The sequence below is a fragment of the Somniosus microcephalus genome, chromosome 7 (genome assembly GCF_052327205.1).
Source record: "Somniosus microcephalus isolate GS21.2 chromosome 7, FLI_Smic_1.0, whole genome shotgun sequence".
Lineage (NCBI taxonomy): Eukaryota > Metazoa > Chordata > Chondrichthyes > Squaliformes > Somniosidae > Somniosus > Somniosus microcephalus.
In genome coordinates this window covers 109,614,351-109,634,368 of record NC_140993.1, presented here as the reverse complement: position 1 = coordinate 109,634,368, position 20,018 = coordinate 109,614,351, and positions in this window count along the sequence as shown.

Here is a 20,018-nt window from a genome sequence, read left to right as displayed (position 1 = left end):
GACACGGAAGCAGAAGATGCAGAAGAGGAAGATGCAGAAGAGGAAGAGACGGAAGAGGAAGACGCAGAAGAGGAAGACACGGAAGAGGAAGACGCAGAAGAGGAAGACACGGAAGACGAAGATGCAGAAGAGGAAGATGCAGAAGAGGAAGACGCAGAAGAGGAAGATGCAGAAGAGGAAGATGCAGAAGAGGAAGATGCAGAAGAGGAAGACACAAAAGAGGAAGACGCAGAAGAGGAAGACACGGAAGTGGAAGACACGGAAGAGGAAAATGCAGAAGAGGAAGAATCAGAAGAGGAAGACGCGGAAGAGGAAGATGCAGAAGAGGAAAGCGCGGAAGAGGAAGGCACGGAAGAGGAAGATACAGAAGAGGAAGACGTGGAAGAGGAAGATGCAGGAGAGGAAGATGCAGAAGAGGAAGACGCGGAAGAGGAATACACGGAAGAGGAAGACACGGAAGAGGAAGACACGGAACAGGAAGACGCAGAAGAGGAAGACACGGAAGAGGAAGACGCAAAAGAGGAAGACACGGAAGAGGAAGACGCAGACGAGGAAGACGCAGAAGAGGAAGATGCAGAAGAGGAAGACTCGGAAGAGGAAGATGCAGAAGAGGAAGATGCAGAAGAGGAAGACGCAGAAGAGGAAGACACAGAAGAGGAAGACGCAGAAGAGGAAGATGCAGAAGAGGAAGACACGGAAGAGGAAGACGCAGAAGAGGAAGACACGGAAGAGGAAGGCGCAGAAGAGGAAGACACGGAAGAGGAAGATGCAGCAGAGGAAGATGCAGAAGAGGAAGACGCAGAAGAGGAAGATGCAGAAGAGGAAGACGTGGAAGAGGAAGATGCAGAAGAGGAACATGCAGAAGAGGAAGATGTGGAAGAGGAAGATGCAGAAGAGGATGACATGGAAGAGGAAGACGCAGAAGAGGAAGACACGGAAGAGGAAGGCGCAGAAGAGGAAGACACGGAAGAGGAAGATGCAGCAGAGGAAGATGCAGAAGAGGAAGACACAGAAGAGGAAGACGCAGAGGAGGAATACGTAGAAGAGGAAGCTCCAGAAGAGGAAGACATGGAAGAGGAAGAGGAAGACGCAGAAGAGGAAGACACGGAAGCAGAAGATGCAGAAGAGGAAGATGCAGAAGAGGAAGAGACGGAAGAGGAAGACGCAGAAGAGGAAGACACGGAAGAGGAAGACGCAGAAGAGGAAGACACGGAAGACGAAGATGCAGAAGAGGAAGATGCAGAAGAGGAAGACGCAGAAGAGGAAGATGCAGAAGAGGAAGATGCAGAAGAGGAAGATGCAGAAGAGGAAGACACAAAAGAGGAAGACGCAGAAGAGGAAGACACGGAAGTGGAAGACACGGAAGAGGAAAATGCAGAAGAGGAAGAATCAGAAGAGGAAGACGCGGAAGAGGAAGATGCAGAAGAGGAAAGCGCGGAAGAGGAAGGCACGGAAGAGGAAGATACAGAAGAGGAAGACGTGGAAGAGGAAGATGCAGAAGAGGAAGATGCAGAAGAGGAAGACGCGGAAGAGGAATACACGGAAGAGGAAGACACGGAAGAGGAAGACACGGAACAGGAAGACGCAGAAGAGGAAGACACGGAAGAGGAAGACGCAAAAGAGGAAGACACGGAAGAGGAAGACGCAGAAGAGGAAGACGCAGAAGAGGAAGATGCAGAAGAGGAAGACTCGGAAGAGGAAGATGCAGAAGAGGAAGATGCAGAAGAGGAAGACGCAGAAGAGGAAGACACAGAAGAGGAAGACGCAGAAGAGGAAGATGCAGAAGAGGAAGACACGGAAGAGGAAGACGCAGAAGGGGAAGACACGGAAGAGGAAGGCGCAGAAGAGGAAGACACGGAAGAGGAAGATGCAGCAGAGGAAGATGCAGAAGAGGAAGACGCAGAAGAGGAAGATGCAGAAGAGGAAGACGTGGAAGAGGAAGATGCAGAAGAGGAACATGCAGAAGAGGAAGATGTGGAAGAGGAAGATGCAGAAGAGGATGACACGGAAGAGGAAGACGCAGAAGAGGAAGACACGGAAGAGGAAGGCGCAGAAGAGGAAGACACGGAAGAGGAAGATGCAGCAAAGGAAGATGCAGAAGAGAAAGACACAGAAGAGGAAGACGCAGAGGAGGAATACGTAGAAGAGGAAGCTCCAGAAGTGGAAGACATGGAAGAGGAAGAGGAAGACGCAGAAGAGGAAGACACGGAAGCGGAAGATGCAGAAGAGGAAGATGCAGAAGAGGAAGACACGGAAGAGGAAGACGCAGAAGAGGAAGACACGGAAGAGGAAGATGCAGAAGAGGAAGACACGGAAGAGGAAGCTGCAGAAGAGGAAGACACAGAAGAGGAAGACACGGAAGAGAAAGACATAGAAGAGGAAGATGCAGAAGAGGAAGACGCGGAAGAGGAAGACGCGGAAGAGGAAGACACGGAAGAGGAAGACAAGGAAGAGGAAGACGCAGAAGAGGAAGACGCAGAAGAGGAAGATGCAGAAGAGGAAGACGCAGAAGAGGAAGACGCAGAAGAGGAAGACGCGGAAGAGGAAGATGCGGAAGAGGAAGATGCAGAAGAGGAAGACGCGGAAGAGGAAGACGCAGAAGAGGAAGACGCAGAAGAGGAAGACACAGAAGAGGAAGACACGGAAGAGGAAGATGCAGAAGAGGAAGACACGGAAGAGGAAGACGCAGAAGAGGAAGACACTGAAGAGGAAGATGCAGAAGAGGAAGACATGGAAGAGGAAGCTGCAGAAGAGGAAGACACAGAAGAGGAAGACACGGAAGAGGAAGACACAGAATTGGAAGATGCAGAAGAGGAAGACGCGGAAGAGGAAGACGCGGAAGAGGAAGACACGGAAGAGGAAGACAAGGAAGAGGAAGACGCAGAAGAGGAAGACGCAGAAGAGGAAGATGCAGACCAGGAAGACGCAGAAGAGGAAGACACGGAAGAAGAAGACACGGAAGAGGAAGACACGGATGAGGAAGACACGGAAGAGGAAGGCACAGAAGAGGAAGACACGGAAGAGGAAGACGCAGAAGAGGAAGACACGAAAGACGAAGTTGCAGAAGAGGAAGATGCAGAAGAGGAAGACGCAGAAGATGAAGATGCAGAAGAGGAAGATGCAGAAGAGGAAGACGCAGAAGAGGAAGACACAAAAGAGGAAGACGCAGAAGAGGAAGACGCAGAAGAGGAAGATGCAGAAGAGGAAGACGCAGAAGAGGAAGACACGGAAGAAGAAGACACGGAAGAGTAAGACACGGAAGAGGAAGACACGGAAGAGGAAGACGCAGAAGAGGAAGACACGGAAGAGGAAGACGCAGAAGAGGAAGACACGGAAGACGAAGATGCAGAAGAGGAAGACGCAGAAGAGGAAGTCACGGAAGAGGAAGACACGGAAGAGGAAGAGGCAGAAGAGGAGGACACGGAAGAGGAAGACGCAGAAGAGGAAGATGCAGAAGAGGAAGACACGGAAGAGGAAGATGCAGAAGAGTAAGATGCAGAAGAGGAAGACACAGAAGAGGAAGTCGCAGAAGAGGAAGACACGGAAGAGGAAGACACAGAAGAGGAAGACACGGAAGAAGATGACGCAGAAGAGGAAGACACGGAAGAGGAAGACGCAGAAGAGGAAGACACGGAAGAGGAAGACGCAGAAGAGGAAGACGCAGAAGAGGAAGACGCGGAAGAGGAAGACGCAAAGAGGAAGAAGGAAAAGAGGAAGACACAGAAGAGGAAGATGCAGAAGAGGAAGACGCAGAAGAGGAAGACGCAGAAGAGGAACACACGGAAGCAGAAGACGCAGAAGAAGAAGATGCAGAAGAGGAAGACACGGAAGAGGAAGATGCAGAAGAGGAAGACGAAGAAGTGGAAGACGAAGAAGAGGAAGTCAAAGAAGAGGAATACGCAGAAGAGGAAGACACAGAAGAGGAAGACTCAGAAGAGGAAGACGCAGAAGAGGAAGATGCAGAAGAGGAAGACGCAGAAGAGGAAGACGCGGATGAGGAAGATACGGAAGAGGAAGATGCAGAAGAGGAAGACGCGGAAGAGGAAGATGCAGAAGAGGAAGACGCAGAAGAGGAAGACACGGAAGAGGAAGACACGGAAGAGGAAGACACGGAAGAGGAAGAGGCAGAAGAGGAAGAAACGGAAGATGAAGACGCGGAAGAGGAAGATGCAGAAGAGGAAGACACGGAAGAGGAAGATGCAGAAGAGGAAAATGCAGAAGAGGAAGACGCAGAAGAGGAAGACGCAGAAGTGGAAGACACGGAAGAGGAAGACGCAGAAGAGGAAGACACGGAAGAGGAAGACGCAGAAGAGGAAGACACGGAAGAGGAAGATGCAGAAGAGGAAGACACGGAAGAGGAAGACGCAGAAGAGGAAGACGCTGAAGAGGAAGACGTGGAAGAGGAAGACGCAAAATAGGAAGACACAGAAGAGGAAGACGCATAAGAGGAAGACGCAAAAGAGGAAGACGCAGAAGAGGAAGACACGGAAGAGTAAGACTCGGAAGAGGAAGACGCAGAAGAGGAAGACACAGAAGAGGAAGATGCATAAGAGGAAGACGCAGAAGAGGAAGACGGAGAAGAGGAAGACACAGAAGAGGAAGATGCAGAAGAGGAAGACGCGGAAGAGGAAGATACGGAAGATCAAGACGCAGAAGAGGAAGACGCGGAAGAGGAAGATGCTGAAGAGGAAGACGCAGAAGAGGAAGACACGGAAGAGGAAGACGCAGAAGAGGAAGACACGGAAGAGGAAGACACGGAAGAGGAAGACGCAGAAGAGGAAGATGCAGAAGAGGAAGACATGGAAGAGGAAGACGCAGAAGTGGAAGACGCAGAAGAGGAAGTCGCAGAAGAGGAAGACGCGTAGGAGGTAGACACGGAAGAGGAAGACACGGAAGAGGAAGACACGGAAGAGGAAGACGCGGAAGAGGAAGACGCGGAAGAGGAAGACACGGAAGAAGAAGACGCAGAAGAGGAAGACGCGGAAGAGTAAGACTCGGAAGAGGGAGATGCAGAAGAGGAAGGCGCAGAAGGGGAAGACGCGGAAGAGGAAGACACGGAAGGGGAAGACGCGGAAGAGGAATACGCAGAGGAGGAAGATGCAGAAGAGGAAGACACAGAAGAGGAAGACACGGAAGAGGAAGATGCAGAAGAGGAAGATGCAGAAGAGGAAGACGCAGAAGAGGAAGACACGGAAGACACGGAAGAGAAAGACATGGAAGAGGAAGACACGGAAGAGGAAGACGCGGAAGAGGAAGACGCAGAAGAGGAAGATGCAGAAGAGGAATACGCGGAAGAGGAAGATGCAGAAGAGGAAGACTCAGATGAGGAAGACGCTGAAGAGGAAGGCACGGAAGAGGAAGACACGGAAGAGGAAGACACGGAAGAGGAAGAGGCAGAAGAGGAAGACACGGAAGAGGAAGACGCAGAAGAGGAAGATGCAGAAGAGGAAGACACGGAAGAGGAAGATGCAGAAGAGGAAGATGCAGAAGAGGAAGACGCAGAAGAGGAAGACGCAGAAGAGGAAGACACGGAAGAGGAAGACACAGAAGAGGAAGACACGGAAGAGGAAGACGCAGAAGAGGAAGTCACGGAAGAGGATGATGCAGAAGATGAAGATGCAGAAGAGGAAGACGCAGAAGAAGAAGACGCAGAAGAGGAAGACGCGGAAGTGGAAGACGCAAAGAGGAAGATGCAGAAGAGGAAGACACAAAAAGAGGAAGACGCAGAAGAGGAAGATGCAGAAGAGGAAGACACGGAAGCAGAAGACGCAGAAGTGGAAGATGCAGAAGAGGTAGACACGGAAGAGGAAGACGCAGAAGAGGAAGACGCAGAAGAGGAAGACGAAGAAGAGGACGACAAAGAAGAGGAAGACGCAGAAGAGGAAGACACGGAAGAGGAAGACGCGGAAGAGGAAGACGCAGAAGAGGAAGATGCAGAAGAGGAAGACGCAGAAGAGGAAGATGAAGAAGAGGAAGACGCTGAAGAGGAAGATACGGAAGAGGAAGACGCAGAAGAGGAAGACGCGAAAGAGGAAGATGCAGAAGAGGAAGACGCAGAAGAGGAAGACACGGAAGAGGAAGATGCAGAAGAGGAAGACGCAGAAGAGGAAGACACGGAAGAGGAAGACGCAGAAGAGGAAGACACGGAAGAGGAAGACACGGAAGAGGAAGACGCGGAAGAGGAAGACGCAGAAGAGGAAGACAAGGAAGAGGAAGATGCGGAAGAGGAAGACACGGAAGAGGAAGATGCAGAAGAGGAAGACACGGAAGAGGAAGACGCAGAAGAGGAAGACGCAGCAGAGGAAGACACGGAAGAGGAAGACGCGGAAGAGGAAGACGCAGAAGAGGAAGACGCGGAAGAGGAAGACACGGAAGAGGAAGACGCAGAAGAGGAAGACGCGGAAGAGGAAGACACGGAAGAGGAAGACGCAGAAGAGGAAGAGGCAAAAGATGAAGACACAGAAGAGGAAGACACGGAAGAGGAAGACCCGGAAGAGGAAGACGCAGAAGAGGAGGATGCAGAAGAGGAAGACGCAGAAGAGGAAGGCGCAGAAGAGGACGACGCGGAAGAGGAAGATGCAGAAGAGGAAGATGCAGATTAGGATACGCAGAAGAGAAAGACACGGAAGACACGGAAGAGAAAGACACGGAAGAGGAAGACACAGAAGAGGAAGACGCAGAACAGGAAGACGCAGAAGAGGAAGACACAGAAGCAGAAGACGTTGAAGTGGAAGATGCAGAAGAGGTAGACACGGAAGAGGAAGACGCAGAAGAGGAAGACGCAGAAGAGGAAGACGCAGAAGAGGAAGATGAAGAAGAGGACGACAAAGAAGAGGAAGACGCAGAAGAGGAAGACACGGAAGAGGAAGACGCGGAAGAGGAAGACAAAGAAGAGGAAGACGCAGAAGAGGAAGATACGGAAGAGGAAGACGCAGAAGAGGAAGACGCGAAAGAGGAAGATGCAGAAGAGGAAGACGCAGAAGAGGAAGACACGGAAGAGGAAGTCGCAGAAGAGGAAGAAACGGAAGAGGAAGATGCAGAAGAGGAAGACAAGGAAGAGGAAGATGCAGAAGAGGAAGACGCAGAAGAGGAAGACACGGAAGAGGAAGATGCAGAGGAGGAAGACACGGAAGAGGAAGACACGGAAGAGGAAGACGCGGAAGAGGAAGACGCAGAAGAGGAAGACAAGGAAGAGGATGATGCGGAAGAGGAAGACACGGAAGAGGAAGATGCAGAAGAGGAAGACACGGAAGAGGAAGACGCAGAAGAGGAAGACGCAGAAGAGGAAGACGCAGAAGAGGAAGACGCAGAAGAGGAAGACACGGAAGAGGAAGACGCGGAAGGGGAAGACTTGGAAGAGGAAGACACGGAAGAGGAAGACACGGAAGAGGAAGACGCAGAAGAGGAAGACGCGGAAGAGGAAGACACGGAAGAGGAAGACGCAGAAGAGGAAGACGCAGAAGAGGAAGACACGGAAGAGGAAGACATGGAAGAGGAAGACCCGGAAGAGGAAGACGCAGAAGAGGAGGATGCAGAAGAGGAAGACGCAGAAGAGGAACGTGCAGAAGAGGAAGACGCGGAAGAGGAAGATGCAGAAGAGGAAGACGCAGATTAGGATACGCAGTAGAGGAAGACACGGAAGACACGGAAGAGAAAGACACGGAAGAGGAAGACACGGAAGAGGAAGACACGGAAGAGGAAGACACAGAAGAGGAAGACACAGAAGAGGAAGATGCAGAAGAGGAAGACGCAGAAGAGGAAGATGCAGAAGAGGAAGACGCAGAAGAGGAAGACACGGAAGAAGAAGACACAGAAGAGGAAGACACGGAAGAGGAAGACACGGAAGAGGAAGACGCAGAAGAGGAAGACACGGAAGAGGAAGACGCAGAAGAGGAAGACACGGAAGACGAAGATGCAGAAGAGGAAGATGCAGAAGAGGAAGACGCAGAAGAGGAAGATGCAGAAGAGGAAGATGCAGAAGTGGAAGACGCAGAAGAGGAAGACACAAAAGAGGAAGACGCAGAAGAGGAAGACACGGAAGTGGAAGACACGGAAGAGGAAAATGCAGAAGAGGAAGAATCAGAAGAGGAAGACGCGGAAGAGGAAGATGCAGAAGAGGAAAACGCAGAAGAGGAAGACGTGGAAGAGGAAGATGCAGAAGAGGAAGATGCAGAAGAGGAAGACGCGGAAGAGGAAGACACGGAAGAGGAAGACACGGAAGAGGAAGACACGGAACAGGAAGACGCAGAAGAGGAAGACACGGAAGAGGAAGATGCAAAAGAGGAAGACACGGAAGAGGAAGACGCAGAAGAGGAAGACGCAGAAGAGGAAGATGCAGAAGAGGAAGACTCGGAAGAGGAAGATGCAGAAGAGGAAGATGCAGAAGAGGAAGACGCAGAAGAGGAAGATGCAGAAGAGGAAGACGTGGAAGAGGAAGATGCAGAAGAGGAAGATGCAGAAGAGGAAGACGTGGAAGAGGAAGATGCAGAAGAGGATGACACAGAAGAGGAAGACGCAGAAGAGGAATACGTAGAAGAGGAAGCTCCAGAAGAGGAAGACATGGAAGAGGAAGAGGAAGACGCAGAAGAGGAAGACACGGAAGCGGAAGATGCAGAAGAGGAAGATGCAGAAGAGGAAGACACGGAAGAGGAAGACGCAGAAGAGGAACACACGGAAGAGGAAGACGCAGAAGAGGAAGACACGGAAGACGAAGATGCAGAAGAGGAAGATGCAGAAGAGGAAGACGCAGAAGAGGAAGATGCAGAAGAGGAAGATGCAGAAGAGGAAGACGCAGAAGAGGAAGACACAAAAGAGGAAGACGCAGAAGAGGAAGACACGGAAGTGGAAGACACGGATGAGGAAAATGCAGAAGAGGAAGAATCAGAAAAGGAAGACGCGGAAGAGGAAGATGCAGAAGAGGAAAGCGCGGAAGAGGAAGGCACGGAAGAGGAAGATACAGAAGAGGAAGACGCAGAAGAGGAAGACGTGGAAGAGGAAGATGCAGAAGAGGAAGATGCAGAAGAGGAAGACGCGGAAGAGGAAGACACGGAAGAGGAAGACAAGGAAGAGGAAGACACGGAAAAGGAAGACGCAGAAGAGGAAGACACGGAAGAGGAAGACGCAAAAGAGGAAGACACGGAGGAGGAAGACGCAGAAGAGGAAGACGCAGAAGAGGAAGATGCAGAAGAGGAAGACTCAGAAGAGGAAGATGCAGAAGAGGAAGATGCAGAAGAGGAAGACGCAGAGGAGGAAGACACAGAAGAGGAAGACGCAGAAGAGGAAGACGCAGAAGAGGAAGACACGGAAGAGGAAGACGCAGAAGAGGAAGACACGGAAGAGGAAGGCGCAGAAGAGGAAGACACGGAAGAGGAAGATGCAGCAGAGGAAGATGCAGAAGAGGAAGACGCAGAAGAGAAAGATGCAGAAGAGGAAGACGTGGAAGAGGAAGATGCAGAAGAGGAACATGCAGAAGAGGAAGACGTGGAAGAGGAAGATGCAGAAGAGGATGACACAGAAGAGGAAGACGCAGAGGAGGAATACGTAGAAGAGGAAGCTCCAGAAGAGGAAGACATGGAAGAGGAAGAGGAAGACGCAGAAGAGGAAGACACGGAAGCGGAAGATGCAGAAGAGGAAGATGCAGAAGAGGAAGACACGGAAGAGGAAGACGCAGAAGAGGAAGACACGGAAGAGGAAGATGCAGAAGAGGAAGACATGGAAGAGGAAGCTGCAGAAGAGGAAGACACAGAAGAGGAAGACACAGAAGAGGAAGACACAGAAGAGGAAGATGCAGAAGAGGAAGACGCGGAAGAGGAAGACGCGGAAGAGGAAGACACGGAAGAGGAAGACAAGGAAGAGGAAGACAAGGAAGAGGAAGACGCAGAAGAGGAAGATGCAGAAGAGGAAGATGCAGAAGAGGAAGACACGGAAGAAGAAGACACGGAAGAGGAAGACGCAGAAGAGGAAGACGCGGAAGAGGATGATGTGGAAGAGGAAGATGCAGAAGAGGAAGACGCGGAAGAGGAAGATGCAGAAGAGGAAGACGCAGAAGAGGAAGACACAGAAGAGGAAGACACAGAAGAGGAAGACACGGAAGAGGAAGATGCAGAAGAGGAAGACACGGAAGAGGAAGACGCAGAAGAGGAAGACACTGAAGAGGAAGATGCAGAAGAGGAAGACACGGAAGAGGAAGCTGCAGAAGAGGAAGACACAGAAGAGGAAGACACGGAAGAGGAAGACACAGAAGGGGAAGATGCAGAAGAGGAAGACGCGGAAGAGGAAGACGCGGAAGAGGAAGACACGGAAGAGAAAGACAAGGAAGAGGAAGACGCAGAAGAGGAAGACGCAGAAGAGGAAGATGCAGAAGAGGAAGACGCAGAAGAGGAAGACACGGAAGAAGAAGACACGGAAGAGGAAGACACGGAAGAGGAAGACATGGAAGAGGAAGACGCAGAAGAGGAAGACACGGAAGAGGAAGACGCAGAAGAGGAAGACACGGAAGACGAAGATGCAGAAGACGAAGATGCAGAAGAGGAAGACGCAGAAGAGGAAGATGCAGAAGAGGAAGATGCAGAAGAGGAAGACGCAGAAGAGGAAGACACAAAAGAGGAAGACGCAGAAGAGGAAGACGCAGAAGAGGAAGATGCAGAAGAGGAAGACGCAGAAGAGGAAGACACGGAAGAAGAAGACACGGAAGAGGAAGACACGGAAGAGGAAGACGCAGAAGAGGAAGACGCAGAAGAGGAAGACACGGAAGAGGAAGATGCAGAAGAGGAAGACACGGAAGAGGAAGGCGCAGAAGAGGAAGACACGGAAGAGGAAGATGCAGCAGAGGAAGATGCAGAAGAGGAAGACGCAGAAGAGGAAGATGCAGAAGAGGAAGACGTGGAAGAGGAAGATGCAGAAGAGGAAGATGCAGAAGAGGAAGACGTGGAAGAGGAAGATGCAGAAGAGGATGACACAGAAGATGAAGACGCAGAAGAGGAATACGTAGAAGAGGAAGCTCCAGAAGAGGAAGACATGGAAGAGGAAGAGGAAGACGCAGAAGAGGAAGACACGGAAGCGGAAGATGCAGAAGAGGAAGATGCAGAAGAGGAAGACACGGAAGAGGAAGACGCAGAAGAGGAAGACACGGAAGAGGAAGACGCAGAAGAGGAAGACGCAGAAGAGGAAGATGCAGAAGAGGAAGATGCAGAAGAGGAAGACGCAGAAGAGGAAGACACAAAAGAGGAAGACGCAGAAGAGGAAGACACGGAAGTGGAAGACACGGAAGAGGAAAATGCAGAAGAGGAAGAATCAGAAGAGGAAGACGCGGAAGAGGAAGATGCAGAAGTGGAAAGCGCGGAAGAGGAAGGCACGGAAGAGGAAGATACAGAAAAGGAAGACGCAGAAGAGGAAGACGTGGAAGAGGAAGATGCAGAAGAGGAAGATGCAGAAGAGGAAGACGCGGAAGAGGAAGACACGGAAGAGGAAGACACGGAAGAGGAAGACACGGAACAGGAAGACGCAGAAGAGAAAGACACGGAAGAGGAAGACGCAAAAGAGGAAGACACGGAAGAGGAAGACGCAGAAGAGGAAGACGCAGAAGAGGAAGATGCAGAAGAGGAAGACTCGGAAGAGGAAGATGCAGAAGAGGAAGATGCAGAAGAGGAAGACGCAGAAGAGGAAGACACAGAAGAGGAAGACGCAGAAGAGGAAGACGCAGAAGAGGAAGACACGGAAGAGGAAGACGCAGAAGAGGAAGACACGGAAGAGGAAGACGCAGAAGAGGAAGACACGGAAGAGGAAGACGCAGAAGAGGAAGACACGGAAGACGAAGATGCAGAAGAGGAAGATGCAGAAGAGGAAGACGCAGAAGAGGAAGATGCAGAAGAGGAAGATGCAGAAGAGGAAGACGCAGAAGAGGAAGACACAAAAGAGGAAGACGCAGAAGAGGAAGACACGGAAGTGGAAGACACGGAAGAGGAAAATGCAGAAGAGGAAGAATCAGAAAAGGAAGACGCGGAAGAGGAAGATGCAGAAGAGGAAAGCGCGGAAGAGGAAGGCACGGAAGAGGAAGATACAGAAGAGGAAGACGCAGAAGAGGAAGACGTGGAAGAGGAAGATGCAGAAGAGGAAGATGCAGAAGAGGAAGACGCGGAAGAGGAAGACACGGAAGAGGAAGACACGGAAGAGGAAGACACGGAAAAGGAAGACGCAGAAGAGGAAGACACGGAAGAGGAAGACGCAAAAGAGGAAGACACGGAGGAGGAAGACGCAGAAGAGGAAGACGCAGAAGAGGAAGATGCAGAAGAGGAAGACTCGGAAGAGGAAGATGCAGAAGAGGAAGATGCAGAAGAGGAAGACGCAGAAGAGGAAGACACAGAAGAGGAAGACGCAGAAGAGGAAGACGCAGAAGAGGAAGACACGGAAGAGGAAGACGCAGAAGAGGAAGACACGGAAGAGGAAGGCGCAGAAGAGGAAGACACGGAAGAGGAAGATGCAGCAGAGGAAGATGCAGAAGAGGAAGACGCAGAAGAGAAAGATGCAGAAGAGGAAGACGTGGAAGAGGAAGATGCAGAAGAGGAAGATGCAGAAGAGGAAGACGTGGAAGAGGAAGATGCAGAAGAGGATGACACAGAAGAGGAAGACGCAGAGGAGGAATACGTAGAAGAGGAAGCTCCAGAAGAGGAAGACATGGAAGAGGAAGAGGAAGACGCAGAAGAGGAAGACATGGAAGCGGAAGATGCAGAAGAGGAAGATGCAGAAGAGGAAGACATGGAAGAGGAAGCTGCAGAAGAGGAAGACACAGAAGAGGAAGACACGGAAGAGGAAGATGAAGAAGAGGAAGACATGGAAGAGGAAGCTGCAGAAGAGGAAGACACAGAAGAGGAAGACACGGAAGAGGAAGACACAGAAGAGGAAGATGCAGAAGAGGAAGACGCGGAAGAGGAAGACGCGGAAGAGGAAGACACGGAAGAGGAAGACAAGGAAGAGGAAGACGCAGAAGAGGAAGACGCAGAAGAGGAAGATGCAGAAGAGGAAGACGCAGAAGAGGAAGACAAGGAAGAAGAAGACACGGAAGAGGAAGACGCAGAAGAGGAAGACGCGGAAGAGGAAGATGTGGAAGAGGAAGATGAAGAAGAGGAAGACGCGGAAGAGGAAGATGCAGAAGAGGAAGACGCAGAAGAGGAAGACACAGAAGAGGAAGACACAGAAGAGGAAGACACGGAAGAGGAAGATGCAGAAGAGGAAGACACGGAAGAGGAAGACGCAGAAGAGGAAGACACTGAAGAGGAAGATGCAGAAGAGGAAGACACGGAAGAGGAAGCTGCAGAAGAGGAAGACACAGAAGAGGAAGACACGGAAGAGGAAGACACAGAAGGGGAAGATGCAGAAGAGGAAGACGCGGAAGAGGAAGACGCGGAAGAGGAAGACACGGAAGAGGAAGACAAGGAAGAGGAAGACGCAGAAGAGGAAGACGCAGAAGAGGAAGATGCAGAAGAGGAAGACGCAGAAGAGGAAGACACGGAAGAAGAAGACACGGAAGAGGAAGACACGGAAGAGGAAGACATGGAAGAGGAAGACGCAGAAGAGGAACACACGGAAGAGGAAGACGCAGAAGAGGAAGACACGGAAGACGAAGATGCAGAAGACGAAGATGCAGAAGAGGAAGACGCAGAAGAGGAAGATGCAGAAGAGGAAGATGCAGAAGAGGAAGACGCAGAAGAGGAAGACACAAAAGAGGAAGACGCAGAAGAGGAAGACGCAGAAGAGGAAGATGCAGAAGAGGAAGACGCAGAAGAGGAAGACACGGAAGAAGAAGACACGGAAGAGGAAGACACGGAAGAGGAAGACGCAGAAGAGGAAGACGCAGAAGAGGAAGACACGGAAGAGGAAGATGCAGAAGAGGAAGACACGGAAGAGGAAGGCGCAGAAGAGGAAGACACGGAAGAGGAAGATGCAGCAGAGGAAGATGCAGAAGAGGAAGACGCGGAAGAGGAAGATGCAGAAGTGGAAAGCGCGGAAGAGGAAGGCACGGAAGAGGAAGATACAGAAAAGGAAGACGCAGAAGAGGAAGACGTGGAAGAGGAAGATGCAGAAGAGGAAGATGCAGAAGAGGAAGACGCGGAAGAGGAAGACACGGAAGAGGAAGACACGGAACAGGAAGACGCAGAAGAGAAAGACACGGAAGAGGAAGACGCAAAAGAGGAAGACACGGAAGAGGAAGACGCAGAAGAGGAAGACGCAGAAGAGGAAGATGCAGAAGAGGAAGACTCGGAAGAGGAAGATGCAGAAGAGGAAGATGCAGAAGAGGAAGACGCAGAAGAGGAAGACACAGAAGAGGAAGACGCAGAAGAGGAAGACGCAGAAGAGGAAGACACGGAAGAGGAAGACGCAGAAGAGGAAGACACGGAAGAGGAAGGTGCAGAAGAGGAAGACACGGAAGAGGAAGATGCAGCAGAGGAAGATGCAGAAGAGGAAGACGCAGAAGAGGAAGATGCAGAAGAGGAAGACGTGGAAGAGGAAGATCCAGAAGAGGAACATGCAGAAGAGGAAGACGTGGAAGAGGAAGATGCAGAAGAGGATGACACAGAAGAGGAAGACGCAGAGGAGGAATACGTAGAAGAGGAAGCTCCAGAAGAGGAAGACATGGAAGAGGAAGAGGAAGATGCAGAAGAGGAAGACACGGAAGCGGAAGATGCAGAAGAGGAAGATGCAGAAGAGGAAGACACGGAAGAGGAAGACGCAGAAGAGGAAGACACGGAAGAGGAAGATGCAGAAGAGGAAGACACGGAAGAGGAAGCTGCAGAAGAGGAAGACACAGAAGAGGAAGACACGGAAGAGGAAGACACAGAAGAGGAAGATGCAGAAGAGGAAGACGCGGAAGAGGAAGACGCGGAAGAGGAAGACACGGAAGAGGAAGACAAGGAAGAGGAAGACAAGGAAGAGGAAGACGCAGAAGAGGAAGATGCAGAAGAGCAAGATGCAGAAGAGGAAGACACGGAAGAAGAAGACACGGAAGAGGAAGACGCAGAAGAGGAAGACGCGGAAGAGGAAGATGCGGAAGAGGAAGATGCAGAAGAGGAAGACGCGGAAGAGGAAGATGCAGAAGAGGAAGACGCAGAAGAGGAAGACACAGAAGAGGAAGACACAGAAGAGGAAGACACGGAAGAGGAAGATGCAGAAGAGGAAGACACGGAAGAGGAAGACGCAGAAGAGGAAGACACTGAAGAGGAAGATGCAGAAGAGGAAGACACAGAAGAGGAAGCTGCAGAAGAGGAAGACACAGAAGAGGAAGACACGGAAGAGGAAGACACAGAAGAGGAAGATGCAGAAGAGGAAGACGCGGAAGAGGAAGACGCGGAAGAGGAAGACACGGAAGAGGAAGACAAGGAAGAGGAAGACGCAGAAGAGGAAGACGCAGAAGAGGAAGATGCAGAAGAGGAAGACGCAGAAGAGGAAGACACGGAAGAAGAAGACACGGAAGAGGAAGACACGGAAAAGGAAGACACGGAAGAGGAAGACGCAGAAGAGGAAGACACGGAAGAGGAAGACGCAGAAGAGGAAGACACGGAAGACGAAGATGCAGAAGAGGAAGATGCAGAAGAGGAAGACGCAGAAGAGGAAGATGCAGAAGAGGAAGATGCAGAAGAGGAAGACGCAGAAGAGGAAGACGCAAAAGAGGAAGACGCAGAAGAGGAAGACGCAGAAGAGGAAGATGCAGAAGAGGAAGACGCAGAAGAGGAAGACACGGAAGAAGAAGACACGGAAGAGTAAGACACGGAAGAGGAAGACACGGAAGAGGAAGACACAGAAGAGGAAGACACGGAAGAGGAAGACGCAGAAGAGGAAGACACGGAAGACGAAGATGCAGAAGAGGAAGATGCAGAAGAGGAAGACGCAGAAGAGGAAGATGCAGAAGAGGAAGATGCAGAAGAGGAAGACGCAGAAGAGGAAGACACAAAAGAGGAAGACGCAGAAGAGGAAGACACGGAAGTGGAAGACACGGAAGAGGAAAATGCAGAAGAGGAAGAATCAGAAGAGGAAGACGCGGAAGAGGAAGATGCGGAAGAGGAAAGCGCGGAAGAGGAAGGCACGGAAGAGGAAGATACAGAAGAGGAAGACGCAGAAGAGGAAGACGTGGAAGAGGAAGATGCAGAAGAGGAAGATGCAGAAGAGGAAGACGCGGAAGAGGAAGACACGGAAGAGGAAGACACGGAAGAGGAAGACACGGAACAGGAAGACGCAGAAGAGGAAGACACGGAAGAGGAAGACGCAAAAGAGGAAAACACGGAAGAGGAAGACGCAGAAGAGGAAGACGCAGAAGAGGAAGATGCAGAAGAGGAAGACTCGGAAGAGGAAGATGCAGAAGAGGAAGATGCAGAAGAGGAAGACGCAGAAGAGGAAGACACAGAAGAGGAAGACGCAGAAGAGGAAGATGCAGAAGAGGAAGACACGGAAGAGGAAGACGCAGAAGAGGAAGACACGGAAGAGGAAGGCGCAGAAGAGGAAGACACGGAAGAGGAAGATGCAGCAGAGGAAGATGCAGAAGAGGAAGGCGCAGAAGAGGAAGATGCAGAAGATGAAGACGTGGAAGAGGAAGATGCAGAAGAGGAAGATGCAGAAGAGGAAGACGTGGAAGAGGAAGATGCAGAAGAGGATGACACAGAAGAGGAAGGCGCAGAAGAGGAATACGTAGAAGAGGAAGCTCCAGAAGAGGAAGACATGGAAGAGGAAGACGCAGAAGAGGAAGACACTGAAGAGGAAGATGCAGAAGAGGAAGACACAGAAGAGGAAGCTGCAGAAGAGGAAGACACGGAAGAGGAAGACACGGAAGAGGAAGACACAGAAGGGGAAGATGCAGAAGAGGAAGACGCGGAAGAGGAAGATGCGGAAGAGGAAGACACGGAAGAGGAAGACAAGGAAGAGGAAGACGCAGAAGAGGAAGACGCAGAAGAGGAAGATGCAGAAGAGGAAGACGCAGAAGTGGAAGAAACGGAATAAGAAGACACGGAAGAGGAAGACACGGAAGAGGAAGACACGGAAGAGGAAGACGCAGAAGAGGAAGACACGGAAGAGGAAGACGCAGAAGAGGAAGACACAGAAGACGAAGATGCAGAAGAGGAAGATGCAGAAGAGGAAGACGCAGAAGAGGAAGATGCAGAAGAGGAAGATGCAGAAGAGGAAGACGCAGAAGAGGAAGACACAAAAGAGGAAGACGCAGAAGAGGAAGACGCAGAAGAGGAAGATGCAGAAGAGGAAGATGCAGAAGAGGAAGACACGGAAGAAGAAGACACGGAAGACGAAGACACAGAAGAGGAAGACGCAGAAGAGGAAGACGCAGAAGAGGAAGACACGGAAGAGGAAGACGCAGAAGAGGAAGACACGGAAGAGGAAGGCGCAGAAGAGGAAGACACGGAAGAGGAAGATGCAGCAGAGGAAGATGCAGAAGAGGAAGACGCAGAAGAGGAAGATGCAGAAGTGGAAGACGTGGAAGAGGAAGATGCAGAAGAGGAAGATGCAGAAGAGGAAGACGTGGAAGAGGAAGATGCAGAAGAGGATGACACAGAAGAGGAAGACACAGAAGAGGAATACGTAGAAGAGGAAGCTCCAGAAGAGGAAGACATGGAAGAGGAAGAGGAAGACGCAGAAGAGGAAGAAACGGAAGCGGAAGATGCAGAAGAGGAAGATGCAGAAGAGGAAGACACGGAAGAGGAAGACGCAGAAGAGGAAGACACGGAAGAGGAAGACGCAGAAGAGGAAGACACGGAAGATGAAGATGCAGAAGAGGAAGATGCAGAAGAGGAAGACGCAGAAGAGGAAGATGCAGAAGAGGAAGATGCAGAAGAGGAAGACGCAGAAGAGGAAGGCACAAAAGAGGAAGACGCAGAAGAGGAAGACACGGAAGTGGAAGACACGGAAGAGGAAAATGCAGAAGAGGAAGAATCAGAAGAGGAAGACGCGGAAGAGGAAGATGCAGAAGGGGAAAGCGCGGAAGAGGAAGGCACGGAAGAGGAAGATACAGAAAAGGAAGACGCAGAAGAGGAAGACGTGGAAAAGGAAGATGCAGAAGAGGAAGATGCAGAAGAGGAAGACGCGGAAGAGGAAGACACGGAAGAGGAAGACACGGAAGAGGAAGAAACGGAACAGGAAGACGCAGAAGTGAAAGACACGGAAGAGGAAGACGCAAAAGAGGAAGACACGGAAGAGGAAGACGCAGAAGAGGAAGACGCAGAAGAGGAAGATGCAGAAGAGGAAGACTCGGAAGAGGAAGATGCAGAAGAGGAAGATGCAGAAGAGGAAGACGCAGAAGAGGAAGACACAGAAGAGGAAGACGCAGAAGAGGAAGACGCAGAAGAGGAAGACACGGAAGAGGAAGACGCAGAAGAGGAAGACACGGAAGAGGAAGGTGCAGAAGAGGAAGACACGGAAGAGGAAGATGCAGCAGAGGAAGTTGCAGAAGAGGAAGACGCAGAAGAGGAAGATGCAGAAGTTGAAGACGTGGAAGAGGAAGATGCAGAAGAGGAACATGCAGAAGAGGAAGACGTGGAAGAGGAAGATGCAGAAGAGGATGACACAGAAGAGGAAGACGCAGAGGAGGAATACGTAGAAGAGGAAGCTCCAGAAGAGGAAGACATGGAAGAGGAAGAGGAAGACGCAGAAGAGGAAGACACGGAAGCGGAAGATGCAGAAGAGGAAGATGCAGGAGAGGAAGACACGGAAGAGGAAGACGCAGAAGAGGAAGACACGGAAGAGGAAGATGCAGAAGAGGAAGACACGGAAGAGGAAGCTGCAGAAGAGGAAGACACAGAAGAGGAAGACACGGAAGAGGAAGACACAGAAGAGGAAGATGCAGAAGAGGAAGACGCAGAAGAGGAAGACGCGGAAGAGGAAGACACGGAAGAGGAAGACAAGGAAGAGGAAGACAAGGTAGAGGAAGACGCAGAAGAGGAAGATGCAGAAGAGGAAGACGCAGAAGAGGAAGACACAGAAGAAGAAGACACGGAAGAGGAAGACGCAGAAGAGGAAGATGCGGAAGAGGAAGATGCGGAAGAGGAAGATGCAGAAGAGGAAGATGCGGAAGAGGAAGATGCAGAAGAGGAAGACGCAGAAGAGGAAGACACAGAAGAGGAAGACACAGAAGAGGAAGACACGGAAGAGGAAGATGCAGAAGAGGAAGACACGGAAGAGGAAGACGCAGAAGAGGAAGACACTGAAGAGGAAGATGCAGAAGAGGAAGACACGGAAGAGGAAGCTGCAGAAGAGGAAGACACAGAAGAGGAAGACACGGAAGAGGAAGACACAGAAGAGGAAGATGCAGAAGAGGAAGACGTGGAAGAGGAAGACGCGGAAGAGGAAGACACGGAAGAGGAAGACACGGAAGAGGAAGAAACGGAACAGGAAGACGCAGAAGTGAAAGACACGGAAGAGGAAGACGCAAAAGAGGAAGACGCAGAAGAGGAAGATGCAGAAGAGGAAGACGCAGAAGAGGAAGAGGCAGAAGAGGAAGATGCAGAAGAGGAAGACTCAGAAGAGGAAGATGCAGAAGAGGAAGATGCAGAAGAGGAAGACGCAGAAGAGGAAGACACAGAAGAGGAAGACGCAGAAGAGGAAGACGCAGAAGAGGAAGACACGGAAGAGGAAGACGCAGAAGAGGAAGACACGGAAGAGGAAGGTGCAGAAGAGGAAGACACGGAAGAGGAAGATGCAGCAGAGGAAGTTGCAGAAGAGGAAGACGCAGAAGAGGAAGATGCAGAAGTTGAAGACGTGGAAGAGGAAGATGCAGAAGAGGAACATGCAGAAGAGGAAGACGTGGAAGAGGAAGATGCAGAAGAGGATGACACAGAAGAGGAAGACGCAGAGGAGGAATACGTAGAAGAGGAAGCTCCAGAAGAGGAAGACATGGAAGAGGAAGAGGAAGACGCAGAAGAGGAAGACACGGAAGCGGAAGATGCAGAAGAGGAAGATGCAGGAGAGGAAGACACGGAAGAGGAAGACGCAGAAGAGGAAGACACGGAAGAGGAAGATGCAGAAGAGGA